Here is a 12797-nt window from a genome sequence, read left to right on the forward strand (position 1 = left end):
ACTCTAGTTGCCATTTGATTTTAGTGGAAGCGGTGGCTGGTGAGTGAGTCTGAAAATGACGTTTGTGGAGTTGGGATTCTCTACAGTAAAGGTGATAGGGTTTGTCTGAGGCCTGCTGCTTTCTGCATTCATAAAGAGACTGGCTCAGCACCTCATTCCTAAGGCTCTCTGAAGCTGGGACAAAGGATTCTCCCAAGATATGATTAGCTCTGCTTCTGTGTCTTGACTTCCTAGCCTATTCCGTGGTAATGGAAAGCATGTGTTTGTTTCTTCAGAGGTGAGGTACTGCACTGAATCTCTTTAATGCTTGAGTACAGTGTTTCGCACAGGACTTGTTAAATTGCAAGTGTCAGAAGCTTGAAAGGAGAAGATGAGGCAGTAATGCATCGGCTCCGGTAACTGTAAAGTCCATCAGCAAATCTAAATTCAGGGAAGGCTAGGTCCGTGTCAGTTCAGCAGTCTGGCTCCAAGCGTCTCTCTGCTTTCGTGGCTTCATATTCAGATGGGGCTTTTCCCAGATGGTGGCAAAATGGACACCAGGCAGTCAAGACCTTCAGTGACCAGCCTAGCTCCTTAGGAAGGAGAGTGACTTTCTCCATGGACCCAGCAAAGTCTCAATATTTATTCTAATTGTCCAGGCTGAGGTCCCTTTCCATCCTCTGCACCAGTCACTGTGGCCCGGGTGGGAAGAATTCATGGATTGGTCAGGCACTGGTCATATTCCAAGCTCTGGAATTAACAACTGATTGTTCACTCAAACCTGTAGTATGTGGATTCAGTGTTCAAGAAGATTGGATCCTCAAAGGAAAATCGTGGTACATTTACTAGAAAAGAGAAACAGATTCTGAGATTTTTTTTTTTATAATGCCCACTGCAAAGCCCCAGAAAAATGCTTTGCATTGAAGATAATCTATGTCTGTGCCATTGAACAGATTTTGCAAGCAAAGCCTGGAATATGCCTAAAATAAAAAAGATTCTAATCTTGGTTCCAATACTAATTAAACGTGCTACACTGAAAATCCTAAAACTTTAGCTTTCTTATCAGTAAAACTTAGGGCAAAACTTAATATTTATAATTTACTTACACAAATAAATTAGACAACACCAGCAAAGCAAGATGTAATACTTGAAAATTTTTGCAAAACATACAGTTTTGGCTGGGTGCGGTGGCTCACGCCAATAATCTCAGCATTTTGGGAAGCCAAGGCGGGTGGGTCACCTGAGGTCAGGAGTTTGAGACCAGCCTGACCAACATGGTGAAACCCCATCTCTACTAAAAATATAAAAATTAGCTGGGCATGGTGGCAGGCATCTGTAATCCCACCTACTTGAAAGGCTGAGGCATGAGAATCGCTTAAACCAGGGAGGAGGAGATTGCAGTGAGCCAAGATTACGCCACTGCACTCCAACCCCAATTAGAATGAGACTCTGTCTCAAAAAATAAAGCACAATTTTTTATGGTTTTATGGTAGCCTAGGAGATAAACTGTGTAACCCTGACCAAAGGTAAGCATTATTTATTAATTTTTTGTTCAAACACATATTTTTGAAAGTTTCTCTATGTCTATATACTGGCAAAAGGTAGAATGGTCGTTTCTTAACCTTGCGTGCACACCTGAAAGTAGAAGATGAAAGAGAGTCACTGGATTCAGACAGAAGAACTGGGAGACAGTGCTGCCTTCTCTAATGCCAGCCGTGTGGCCCAGCACGGGTTACTTCCCCTCCTGAGCCTTGATGCCTCTCATAGCGAGGAGTCCCCTCAAAAGACAGCCAGAGATAAAGACCTGGGTGCAAGCGGTTTATTTGGACATGGGAATGAGAGCGTGGGGAGAATGAGACAGGAAAGCAGGATATATATAAGGGTGTGTTAGTGAAGTCACTCCTAGAGGTAGCAGGATCATCACCGGGGTCTTGATTCCATTGAGATCTCTCTGAAACCCCACAGAATTATTCTCACATTTCCCATTAAAAAGACAGGAGACGTGTATCCAGTTGCTTCTTCCTCCTCTGTCCTTTGCGCATTGCCCCTGAGGGTATAACTCCTACACGCTTCATGGTGAAGAGGGGAATCTAGAGAGGTGAGGAGTGACAGGAGCACAGTGTGTGCCTGAGGTGACATGCTGGCCGCAGCAGACGAGTCAGCCCTCCAATAACTGACCATGCCGCAGCTGCTGCTGAAATCAGAAGTGGGACAAGGGGAGGTAACATGGCCCCAGAGCCATTGGCTACAATCTCCTTATCTGTAAAACATGGGTGATGACTCCTTCCAGCCTTACAGTGTGTGGTTAGGAGGATCAAGTGATATTCTTCAAAATATGAGAAAGAGAAAGAACTTTGTGTAAGAAGAAGCTGTGTTGATGTTAAAAACCTACAAAAGTTTAAGGTATATGTGGGTGTTATATACAAGTATAAACTAATTAAAATGCATTTTAATGTTCAAAGCTCTCTAATATCTAAGGGGCTCAAGGTCTATGTGTGTGTGTGTGTGTGTGTGTGTGTGTGTGCATGTGCACACACACGCACAGTTTTGCTCTTGTCCTCCAGGCTGGAGTGCAACGGCATAATCTTGGCTCACTGCAACCACTGCCTCCCGGGTTCAACCAATTCTCCTGTCTCAGCCTCCCAAGTAGCTGGGATTACAGGCACCCGCCACTATGCCTGGCTAACTTTTGTATTTTTAGTGGAGACAGGGTTTCACCATGTTGGCCAGGCTGGTCTCAAACTCCTGACCTTAGGTGATCTACCTGCCTTGGCCTCCTAAAGTGCTGGGATTACAGGCATGAGCCACTGTGCCCAGCCTCTTATGTATATTTTAAATTTATATGCCATTCCAACTAACTGTTAATATATATTTATCTGTTTACCTTGACAAAATACCTTCACAGTATCTGGAAGGTTAGCTTCAAATTTAGAATTCTTGCATGTCGTTGAATTCCAAATGGAACATGGTAGGTAATATGAGAAAGCCCAGTCACTTGTTACATCCCCTGTGCTAGGAAATCTGCCTCTATCTCTTCTAGAATATGTGACTTCAGTCATCTTTTCTCAGAACCCCTATTTCCTCATCTGTAATATCAAGCAAATGTAACCCTCATTGCAGAGCTATTGCTCTTAGTCATAAAGCATCTACACATGTAGACATTCAATGGGTGTCTGTTTCTATCCCACCATACCACTATTTCCCTTTCACAAGAGAAGTAATTGGAACTGCATTGCATAAGTTGCTTTGCCAAGATAAAATGACTAGTTGGGGACAGAATAAAATTAGAACTGAATTCTCCTGACTTGTGGCCCAGTACTTTTTATGAATCCCCATGTCCTTTCATGTTTGTGACCCACCTTCAGAGATGGAAGCTTAGAGCCAGCCTGCCCAGAGTCCTGCTGGCTGAGGAAATGAGAAACCTCCTCTTAGGCCACTGTTTGATGTCTTCCTGAAAGGAAGCCTCCACAGCTTCTTGCAGCATTTAATGTTGGGCTGCAAAATGAATCCATTTGTAAACATCTCGGAGCCTATCCTATTATAGGTGAGTGCCTGAGAATATATGTTCAGAGAGAGCTTTCCTGGGCTCTAAAGCTGAAACTGCAGTTTGTGTGTGCTATGTATGGTCTGAATATTTATGTCCTCCACAATACTCATACGTTAATTTTGAACTCCCAAGGTGATGGGATTAGGATGAGGCCTTTGGGACGTGGTTAGGTCATGAGGGCAGAGCCCTCATGAATAGGACTAGTGTCCTTATAAAAAACGCCTGGGGACATCTCTCACCCCTTTCACCATGTAAGAACACAGTGATAAGATGCCATCTATGAACCAGAAAGGAGACCCTCAGCCTGGGCAACATACAAAAATTAGCCAGGTGTGGTATTGCACACTGTAGTCCCAGTTAGGAGGCTGAGGCAGGAGGATCACTTGAGCTTGGGAGATCAAGGCTGCAGTGAGCCATGCTGATGTCACTGAACTCTAGCCTGGGCATCAGAGTGAGACCCTGTCTCGAAAAGCAAAAAGAAAAGAAGGCAGACCATCACCAGGTGCTGGATCTGCTGGCACTTTGATCTTGGACTTCCTGGCCTCCAGAACTGTGAGCAATAGCTTTCTGTTGTTAGTAAGTTACCTAGTTTATGGTGTTTGTTATAACTGTCAAAAGAGACTAAGACGGTATGAAAGGATGAAAGGCTTTGGGGGGTCTTCAGTTATTTTATTTTCCCCAGAGAGGTCCATTTAATATTTAATAGTGAATTCCTTTTTCTACTTCCTGTGTACAGAAACACACGTGACAGGTTTCTGTGTGATCCAAAAGGTCCTTGTCATACATCTAAGAGGCAGGACTTCAGCAGGCCAAAGCTAGGAAATTGTAGAAAGTGGTTTATCCCCAGAAGTTATCCTCAGATTCAGATATCTTAATGTGAAGTTCTTGTCTAAATTCTGTCACTGGAAGGTAAGGTTCCAGTCCTCTCTCTGTCTTAGGCACTTCTGCATCAGTTGCTCTTTTTATTTGCTATTAAAGACATTGTTAGGAGATAGTCTAACAATTTTTTTTTAATATTCAACTAAGCCAGGCACAGTGGCTCACATTTGAAATCCCAGCTGCTCAGGAGGCTGAGGCAGGAGGACCACCTGGGCCTGGGAGTTTTAGGCTACAGTGAGCTATAATTGTGCCACTGTATTCCAGCTCCGGCAACAGAGTGAGACCCCAGCTTAATAAAAGATTAACCTGAGAAACTGTGAGACCAGGGTGTGGGAGCGCTGACTACTTATTTGCCAGCTTTGATGATATTTCAAATAGACTTTATGCATTTATGATGATCTCTTGAGTCGGGGCTTAGGACCAAGCAGATTTTTGTTCTTCATCCAGCGTCTACTATCCCTAAAATAGAGGACACCTCTGGTATGAGCACCCTGGAGGTGCTCTCAGTAACTACCTCAGAGAAGAGCTTGGTCTCAGGCTCAGGCAGAATAAAAGCTTTTCGACGGCGGCAGTCTTCATGATCTCTCCCAAAGCTGGTCTGAGGGCTATTTGTTAACTTTCTTTGTAGCCATAGATTTCTATTTTTTAAGCAGTGTAGAAAAGATCTAAAGAGGCAAGTTCTGAGTAAGCCTTCAGGCTGTAACATATTTTGCAGTGTTTTAAACACTTTTACTTGCTTTTTTAAAACACAAAAGCCATGTGTTTGAAGTGAAGGAGAATATTTTCTAAAGTGACAATAAAAATTTCTTTGTGGGCAGCAATGCTTAGTATTTATTAAAATAAGAACCAAGCATAAATATAGCTACCTATGTTTTGAAATATCTTGGCTATAAATATCTGAGAAAGCTTCCTCCTTCTGCCCAGGAATTTCCCCAGGGTAAGTGCCTTTCTCATAAGCAAAAAATATAAAGTATGGTGGCAATGAAAACCACAGGCCTGGGAAAACATTCCTCATCACTGAAGTTCCAACTGGGGTGCCATGACTGTCACATGCTATCTATTGAGCTGGATAAAGGTGAAAAATAGTTTTCATTTAGCTTACCTACAGTTTTTCTGAAGGTGTCACCTGATTGGTTAAAACTGCTTCAGAGCTTTGCATTGAAAGGGCAGGCTGAAGTTCAGCAATGGCTGTTTTCAGTTAAAAGTCCACGATTGGCCAGGTGTGGTGGCTCACGCCTGCAATCCAGCACACTGAGGCAGGCAGATCACTTGAGGCCAGGAGTTTGAGACCAGCCTGGCCAACATGGTCAAACTCCATTTCTACTAAAAGTACAAAAATTAGCTGGGTGTGGTGGCACACACCTGTAATCCCAGCTACTTGGGAGGCTGAGGCACAAGAATTACTTGAACCCAGGAGGTGGAGGTTGCAGTGAACCTAGATCACACCACTGCATTCCAGTCTGGGCGACAGAGTGAGACTCTGTCTCTCTCTCTCTCTCTCTCTCTCTCTCTCTCTCACACACACACACACACACACACACACACACACACACACAGTCCACTATTGGCTTATTTCGGGTACATATGAAAGTTCAGAATATGTCTCTGTTTGTTTTAGGGACTCAGATCAAAAAACCTGAAAATCTCTAAATCTTAATGTAAGACATTTATTTTAATAAATGAGAAGGAGCAATGCTTTCCCTCCTCTTCCTTTCCTACTTTTCTGCCTAAATAATCTCTGGTCCCTGGCAGATGCCTCCCACAATAAGACTTGAAGAATTCATCTTCACACAGGGCTGCTTCTAGGTGCATTGCAGTGTCTACATATTGGTTTCACTTGAGAATTTCAAGGTCATGCAGCCTGGGTGGGTTTTTTAAAGTATTGCTCGAAAATTGATATTTTTGTCAGAAGTCATCTCTCTTTCCATCTCATCATAGACTTCCATATTCTGTAAGTAACAAAGGGACTTAATTAGTTTCCTCGCAGGAAGTGACCCTGCAAAGGCTGTTACTGAAATGAAGATCGAGTCTGGGATTCAGAATGGAAGCTGAACAGAGGATGGATTTTCTTTGAACAGTTCTAAGGGATGATGTGATTTGACTCATGGTCAAGGTCAAAAGCTGTCCAGGTTAAAAGAGTTTCTCATTCAGAATTGAGGCTTACAGCCTGACTCATGGTATCATCTCTTGAGGTTTAAGTGTGTCCAAATGTGGAATCAGAAGAGACAGTTCTGAACCAGCCTCTAAGCCTGGCAAAGTTGCTAGATCCCAGTCCTGTTTCTTTCTCTGCAAATTAAGGCAGGCTGGAAGGGTGACATTTAATATCCTGTGACTCTGCTTGTCTAGCATCAAGACGTAGGGGAGGCCGTACGGATGGATCGCATAACACACAGGCTCTGGACTGGACTCCTTAGTGCAAACAGCGTCTCTACTACTTCTAAGCTGTGTGATCTTTGGTGGGTTATTTAACTTCTCTGGGCCTCAGACAACAAAATAGGGATAATAACTTACTTGCCTCATGGGGTTATTGTGAAATTACATGAGTGGACACACATGAAATGCCTAGAACGTGCCTAGCCCATAGTAAGTGCTCAATCAATGCAAACTGTTCCTGTTTGGCTTTCTCAATGGGTGTTTTCTGCTTTCCTACATAGCCTGCTTTCTCCTGTTTTTTTTTGTTTTTAATTTTTATTTTATTTATTTATTTATTTTTGAGATGGAGTCTAGTCTCACTCTGTCACCCAGGCTGGAGTGCAGTGGTGTGATCTTGGCTCACTGCAATCTCCACTTTCCAGATTCAAGCAATTCTCCCACCTCAGCCTCCCAAGTAGCTAGGATTACAGGCATGTGCCACCATACCCAGATAGTTGTTTTGTATTTTTAATAGACACAGGGTTTCACCATGTTGGCTAGGTTGGTCTCAAACTCCTGACCTCAAGTGATCCACCCACCTTGGCCTCCCAAAGTGCTGGGATTTTAGGTGTGAGCCACTGCACCCTTCCTGGCTACAAGTCTTTATGCTTGCTATTCTCTGCCAGGATAGCTCTTCTGCCTCCTTACTTAGCTAACTCTTATTCATCCTTCAGGACTCCTCTTTAAGTGTCACTTCCTCCAGGAAGCCCTGCCTGACTACCTTCCTCTACTCTCAAATTAGGTTAGCTATACCTCCAACATTTACTTGCCATACCAAGCATACTTGTAGTTAATTACTTTCTCAAGATCTGTCTTCCTCTTGGAATGTGAAGGCAATGTCTACCGTGCTCATTTCTGTGGAATATAGAATACAGAATACCAAATACCTAGCCCTGTGAACACACCACATGTCAAATATATGCTGGTAAGCATTTGGACACAGGCAGGCATGGGATTGATCTAGAGAAGGGGTGTCCAATCTTTTGGCTTCCCTGGGCCATATTGGAAGAAGAAACATTGTCTTGGGCCACACGTAAAACACTAACACTAACAATAGCTGATGGGCAAAAAAAAAAAAATCCCCCAAAACTCTCATAATGTGTTAAGAAAGTTTACAAATTTATTTTGGGCCACATCCAAAGCTGTCCTGGGCTATATGTGGCCCTTGAATGGTGAGTTGGACAAGCTTGTTTTAGAGAATGCCAGCACCTAGCTGGAGCCCTGAGCAAGCCACTTAGTCTTGCTAAGCCTTACTTTCCTCGGCTGTAAAACATGGTTGGTAATAGTGGCCACCTCAGAAGGGTTGCAGAGTTGAAAAGGTCTGGGTGGGTGTGGTGGCTCACGCCTGTAATCTACGCACTTTGGGAGGCTGAGGCAGGAAGATCATGAGGTCAGGAGTTCAAGACCAGTCTGACCAATATGGTGAAACCCTGTCTCTACTATAAATACAAAATTAGCTGGGCATGGTGACACGCCCCTGTAATCCCAGCTACTCGAGAGGCTGAGGCAGAAAAATCGCTTGAACCTGGAAGTCGGAGGTTACAGTGAGCTGAGATCGCCCCACTGCACTCCAGCCTGGTGACAGAGTGACACTCCGTCTTGAAAAAAGAAAAAAAAGAAAAGAAAAAAGAAATGGTCTGTATAGCATTTAGAAGAATGGCTCATGGAGGATTCTTTATTTTTTTTTAACCCAAGCCACATGCAAATATATTTTCACACTAGCAGTTATTTATTTTTAAGTAAATAATGTAAAAAGCATTACCCACAAGTAATCAGTGAATCCTGTACCACAATAGTAACCAACATCTGACCTCACCCACTACAGAAGTAAAAACCATACAAAACCCAACAAGGATCTGCACGTATGCGTCCCTGACCCCTTGCCAATGCCCTACTTCAATCCCAACTGAAAGTTTATTTATTGCTATCATTTTCTTATCTTTTTTTCTTTTTTTTTGATTTTTTTCCATTTTCCTCATCCAAATCTCATCTTGATGTTTTCTCATCTTAAAAATAATCTCAGGATGCGATAAAGCTTCAAATAATACCTAAATGTGTATGACTAACTTGAAAGTTCCTACTGTGATTTTATCTCATGTGGAATGCAAACTCATGTCTTAGAACTCATCATAGTAACTAAGTGAACTGCCACCTTCCTTCATAGCATTTTACCAGAATATATAGTAAAACTTGGGCATATGACTGCAATATTTAAGAGTGATGTAGTCTGATGTTGGCTCACTGGCCCCCAAAAGTTAGAATTGAAAATATTTAAAGAATTATTCTCGCAGCCGGGCGCGGTGGCTCACACCTGTAATCCCAGCACTTTGGGAGGCCAAGGCGGGCAGATCATGAGGTCGGGAGTTCGAGACCAGCCTGACCAACATGGTGAAACCCTGTCTCTACTAAAAATACAAAGCATTAGCCAGGCATGGTGGTGTGTGCCTGTAATCCCAGCTACTCAGGAGGCTGAGGCAGAACCTGGGAGGCGGACGTTGCAGTTAGCCGAGACCATGCCATTGCACTCAGCCTGGGCGAGAAGAGTGACTCTCAAAGAAAAAAGAATTATTCTTATACAGTTAATATTGGGGGAAAATGGGAAAAAACAAACCCCTCAAACCCCCCTTTCTTTTCAAAAAAATGTTTAAGGAGTTCTGCTATTTAAGCATAAGCTTTCATTATCATCAGCAATAGAATTAGATTTAAGCAAGAATGAACTTGCTTGGATGTCAGCTGGGATTTCATATGACAGGCAACAAGTGCTACTTCACAAAGAATTCTTTTCCTTACCCTTAGATTTGAAACTGAAAATCTCAGAACCACCTTCTAGACTGGAGGCTGGTCCTAGAAATTCCAGAAGCTGTCTAGTCCCTCTGCTCAGGCCCTAATGGAAGGGTTACTCTAAAGGATTTCAAGAAGTCCAACCTATAGTTCTACAATTTGGTGCCATAAAGCTTCAATTCCTCCTACCCTAAGCATTCCTGTTATAATTCGTGGTGAGATTGATGGCAATAGACATAGATTGAATTATGTAACAACTTTGGGAGCCATTTGTAAACTGCAAATGAAGTGTGCTCTCCTATTGCCCCACCTGGGACAAATTGCCAGCTGAGTTTATCATAACCCCATTGTATCCATCTGTTTGCCATTTGGTTCGGTTGAACCAATGTGTAAATAAAGAAGGCTGAAAGCTGAAGGTCAAATAAGACATCTTTTTTTTTTCATCTTTGACTATTAAGTGGTTTTGGACTTTTCTCTGCAATTCATTTAGTGTAGAGCAAATACTGCATAAAACAGTCTGTAAAATTGACAGAGTCAGAGGCTCCTCTGAGTGTGAGGTTTTCTCTCACCCCTGTTGTGTTTGCCCTGGTAATCTATGGGATCACATCTCTTCCCTTAGAACAGGGTGTTTAACCAGCAGTCCATAGATCCCCAAGGGCTTCCTGGATAGAATTCAAGGAGTCCCTGGACTTTGATTGGAACAAAAACAGTTCTTGTGATCTTGTCAACATTAGAATCACAGGTATTTTCTTATCTTGTTATAATGGTTGCACATATCTCAAAATATCCAGTTATATTTATCACTACTTTGAAATAAGCATAGTTACTAAATCCATTGCTAGGTTTTATTACTTAATGTATTAATAAAGGAGTATATATATATATTATTTCATAATTTTTATTTTGATAATTATTTTCAATATAATTGGTTTCCTTTGAGAACCTATAAATTTGATGCATTTTGAAACATTCTGAGAAGGGATTCATAGGCGTCATTGGACCATCAGAGTGGTGCCAGCCAGATTAAAGCATGCTGTTGTCTTAGATCAGGGGTTGGTAAACTTTTTCTCACAGGATCGATAGTAAATATTTTGTGCTTTGCCAGCTGTATGAATTCTGTCTCAACTAATCAACTCTGCCACTGTAGTAGGAAAGCAGCCATAAACAGTACCTAAATAAATGGGTGTGGCTGTGTTCCAGTAAAACCTTATTTACTAAGACTGGCAGCTGGCTGAAATTTGCCAACCCTGATTTAGGGCATCATGCTATTTCTCAGTTGAATTCTGCAGATATTTTAATTCAGCTAATCGCCCTTTATTGGATACCTCCTATGAGCATATATTCATACAAACATGTATGTATTGAGTATCTCATATGAAAAACATGCAAGAGATTTGAGGATGATCAGCTGTAGACTCTAGACTCCACCATTGGACAGTCTACTGGGGAATGCAGATGGACAGAGTTCATAGGAGCAGTGAGTGTTGTAGGCAGGAGTGGCGACTAGGAACCTAGAGAAACACTAGCTTGATCTGACCTAGTTTTGAAGGAGTCTAGAAGGCTTCTTATGGGAGCAAAGAAGGTCACATCAGAGATTACCAGGCAAAAGGGGAGGGAGGAAGCAACATGAAAGGTTTAGGCTGAGGAAGCCACTTAAGCAATGGCTTGGAGGCAAGAAGAAAATGTTCCTGTAATTGCTTAGAAAGCCTGGAGCTCTGTGGTGAGAGATGGGTAGGCAGGGATCACACCAAGAAAGGCATTATAGAGGAGCCCGTATGTATCCTGAAGGGAATAGAGAGCTATGGAAAGTTGCAAGCAGGAAAGGGACTGGTAGTGTTCACATCTTTGAAAGATCATGCAGACATCTCAAGAAACACGGAGATGAAGAAGACAAAGTCACCATGCTTAATGAGCTCACAGTCCACGAGGAAAAACAGAAATATAAAATTATATTGGAAAGTGATCTAATCGGTGTGGTAGTAGAATCAGATTCAAGGTATGGGATCGTCCAAAGGAAGGTCTTTTTAAATTCTGTTTCTAAGATGATGTTAAGAAGGAATAATGTGAGAGAAAATACTTAGGGAGGGAGCCATCAAATAACCCAGGATCCTCCAGAAAGCATCCCGTTGCGGGTTGGTAGGTTCGAAGTGGAAAGAAGAAGGCCGCAAGTGCCTGGCTGTGCTATAATTAGGCTTCCTCTCCCTCTCAGGCCAGTAGAGCGGCCTCCACTGTCAAGGCTATTCTGGATGTTCTGCTGTATCCCCTAGAGGACAGTTTCCTGCTCCAACAAATTCCACTCTCAAAAGTATTTTCCTAGCAGGATTTAACCAGTTTTAGCCATTTCCAAACTAATGTCCGTGACATGCTTGAGTTTCACTCTTCATCTCAGCTCCATCTTTCTGGAACAGGAGAAATAGAATAGAAAAGAGAATACCAGAGGCTCTCACGCATCGTAAAAAGGAGAATTGTTTTGTGAAACTTGTTTCGTGTGTGTGTGTGTGTGTGTGTGTGTGTGTGATGTTTGCTGGGTCACAATGCCCAGTGTATGTCTTAACTGTGGATCATTCAAAAACACAGCTCTGCTATGTTATGAATCCAGAGCATGTCTGAGGTTGAACAGGCTTCATTTGCCATGTGTAGATATTGAATTCAAGTTCAAGGAACAGATTCCTCTCAGGGGCTAATGGCCCCTGCTTTCTTTATTCTTGGAATTGTAGAGTTGGAAATGCCATCTGAGATATTCTAGGAGGAAAAGTTTAGTGCAGTGTGTTTTAAATTATGGGCCACAGCACTCCAGTGACTGGCAAGATCAGTTTAGTGGTCTTTTATCAGCATTTTTTTAAAAGAGAAGTAAAAAAGAAAGGAAAAGGAGAGAAATAAAGGAGAAACATGAATAAAGTAATAAAGCTAAGTATTTTTTTCTTGAAACTTTTTTCAGCTTTGTACTCATATATAATGTACATATTGTGTGCATAGGTATATTTACTATGGAAAAATGTATTTCTTACTGTGAGTCAAGGTCAGAGACACTGAATTAAGTTCCAGCTCCCACTCTGATCAGGAAGTCACTTGTTACATTATCATTCCTGACTGAGGACCACCCAGCTTTGCTTTAATGTAGTCATAGAGGAACAGCTCATCCCTTCCAAGGCAGTCAGCTTCATCGTCAGTTATTCCTAATTGACATCAAAAGGTTTTC

General features: G+C 42.3%; 1 protein-coding gene across 2 annotated transcripts in view; it reads left to right on the forward strand.

Moving 5' to 3' along the window:
• Window positions 1-12797, forward strand: part of EGFLAM (EGF like, fibronectin type III and laminin G domains) — a 221792-nt gene that overhangs the window by 92457 nt on the left and 116538 nt on the right. The window lies entirely within an intron of this gene.

The sequence above is a fragment of the Aotus nancymaae genome, unplaced genomic scaffold (genome assembly GCF_030222135.1).
Source record: "Aotus nancymaae isolate 86718 unplaced genomic scaffold, 86718_ANA_hifiasm-v0.15.2.pri h1tg000014l, whole genome shotgun sequence".
NCBI lineage: Eukaryota > Metazoa > Chordata > Mammalia > Primates > Aotidae > Aotus > Aotus nancymaae.